Source organism: Tursiops truncatus, chromosome 10 (assembly GCF_011762595.2).
Source record: "Tursiops truncatus isolate mTurTru1 chromosome 10, mTurTru1.mat.Y, whole genome shotgun sequence".
Taxonomy (NCBI): Eukaryota; Metazoa; Chordata; class Mammalia; order Artiodactyla; family Delphinidae; genus Tursiops; species Tursiops truncatus.
Window position 1 is genome coordinate 82234423 of NC_047043.1, and position 2738 is coordinate 82237160.

The 2738-nt window shown below is 42.2% G+C and overlaps 1 pseudogene; it reads left to right on the plus strand.

Moving 5' to 3' along the window:
- The first annotated feature begins 853 nt into the window (after positions 1 to 853).
- On the plus strand, positions 854 to 1629 carry LOC101339836 (WASH complex subunit 3-like; annotated as a pseudogene).
- Positions 1630 to 2738: the final 1109 nt, after the last annotated feature.

Below are 2738 nucleotides of genomic sequence, written 5' to 3' on the forward strand. Positions count from 1 at the left end.
ATATTTTTGTCCTAGATTTAGATTTACTCCTAGACTCTAGATTTTATCCTAGAAATATATAACTATCAAAATAAGTGCAAGGATGGCATAAAGAATGTTTCATGTGCACAAGTACTCAATACATCAGTATCTTTCTCAATCTTTCTTTGGAAAAGACTGGAGTAAAATGATGCAAGGAGGAATAGCAGCAAACTGAGTATTGATAGTAGACCAAAACAAAGGGGTAAACCAAGAAAGAGGGAGATATGAGGTGTAGGAAAATATGGCATGTTATCCTGAAGATTGGCCAAGGGCCAACCCTAGGAATGCTGTCTTTCAGCAAGCTAAGAGAGAAATCAGCCCAGGCAGGACGAGGAGGACAGAGGGCTCCTGGAGGGAGGGCTCTAGGAACCAAGAAAATTAATACTCATTATTAATAAAGTATTAACTCCAGCAGAAATATATGTTTGGACACAAAAGGAAGCATAATTCTAGTGAATTGAATAGTATTTGCAAAATCATAAAAATGTAAACATGGAGTATTGATTTAGTAAAACATATGACTATGTTGGAGTGTTATGGAGAAAAAGGAAAATGGTGGGACATGGTGATGGTCTAAGTCCTTATGCAGCATGTAGAGAAGTCAGTGGATACCTTAGTATATGCAAAATTTTAGAAATAAGGAAGTCAATACTGGGGGAGGTAGCTAGAAGAGTTAAGGAGGCATTGCTTCTGGGGGACAGAAATGAAGGTCAGTGCAAGGAATAACTTTTAAAATTATAAACCTTTAAGGACTGCTTATGTTAGACTTTTAAGGTTATGTGCATGTGTTCACTAAATACAAAATTTATGGGGTCCCCCGCCTGCTGAGGAGATGGATGAGGATGGGCTTCCTCTCATGGGGTCAGGCATAAAAAGAATGGTGGCGGGGCTTCCCTGGTGGCGCAGTGGTTGAGAGTCTGCCTGCCGATGCAGGGGACACGGGTTCGTGCCCAGGTCCGGGAAGATCCCACATGCCATGGAGCAGCTGGGCCCGTGAGCCATGGCGGCTGAGCCTGCGTGTCCGGAGCCTGTGCTCCGCAACGGGAGAGGCCGCAATAGTGAGAGGCCTGCGTACCACAAAAAAAAAAAAAAGAAGAATGGTGAATGGTGGCATTTCTAAACCAATTTGTGGTGCATATTGTATGGTTCCTCAACCACTTCTCTACAGTTTGTGAGGAGAAACTGGCAGACCTTTCTCTTCGTATCCAGAAAATTGAAACAACTCTCAATATTTTAGATGCAAAGTTGATGTCTATCCCAGGGCTAGATGATGTCACATTTGAAGTATCTCTTATAAGTGTAACTAGGATCACAAATGAAACACATTGTGAAACCACTTCAGAGCAATCACAGCAGTTTACAAGACTCTGGACACAGGAAAGTGAAGTAACACCAGAAAATATCTTAACTGTAGTCAAGGATCCAAGATATGCCAGATACCTCAAAATGGTTCAAGTGGGTGTTCCAGTGACAGCAATAAGAAACAAAATGATATCGGAAGGACTAGACCCAGGTTTTCTTCAGAGGCCAGATGGTCCAGTGCGTGTTGGTGAAGGTGAAAAAAATACAGAAGAAAGTTCAGATAGCGAATCTTCTTTTAGTGACTAAGTGTAATTTTGATAACAATTACATATACATGTGTTGGTGCACATTTACATTCTATAAGAAAGAGAGCCTGAGCTTTAACTCTTAGTCATAAAAACATCAAATGGCTACATATTCACCACCAAGCTTCCTCTATGTTAAATAAATAAATAAATAAAGCATTTATAATAATAAAAAAGTTTTTTTAAGTTATTTAATAAAAAAGTTAGAAGTGGTAGAAAATGGCGTGCTCCATCGTGATAGTGACAAGTGGGGAGTGCAAAGATGCAGAGCTGGATGACTGATGGAGACGGCATGCATCAACCAGCACAGACTCATAGAACATGCAAGCATTCCCTGGGAGTTGCTAGAAAACCTTGACAAAGGAATCCTGATAAAAGACTGAACTTCCTAAAATCAAACCATCACGATACAACACTTTCACACTTAGGTTCTGCAGGCAGGTCTGAAACATAATGACAAGTGCCTGGCATCCATAAGCGCTTGTGCTGATGGCTGATTGCTAACTCAGCACTGCTCTATTCCATACATAGGTATGGTCAATTAGCAATGTCTGTCATGGGCACAGAAAGGAGGAGTGGCAGCACATTTGCCTAAACCCTGTTACTTCAGAATCCTTCTCAACACAGGGCTCTAAGAGCCATACCACTGGGGCAGTGGGACAACTCTGAAGGGCTGTTCCAGTTTCAGAATTCCTCATAGGATTGATATCCCTGTATACGATTTGCCATTCCTAGTATAAAAGTCCAGCTTCAATATGTTAGTTTGGGTCCTTGCAGAAACAAATGCTAACACAGGATTAACTGTACAAAACTGATTAGGGGAAATGGCTGTGAGAGAAAATGGAGAGGCTGGGTGACCCTCTCCCCTACCTCATTGCAAATCTGTTCCCAATGAAAAAGAGAGAAAAGTTCTAAGTGCAGTTCTAAGGAAACTTTGGCAAGGCCATCAAGAGTTCTCAAGCTGAAGTCACCCATCAGAGGAGCTCTGTGCCCTCCAGGAATGGGCCTACCTCAGTATCCGTCGACAGTCAGTCCCTGGCCAGTGGAAGCGTGGCCTCAGCCCAAGCACAGTGATGCACGTCAGACCTAGCAGCTGAGGCTTAGTGAATA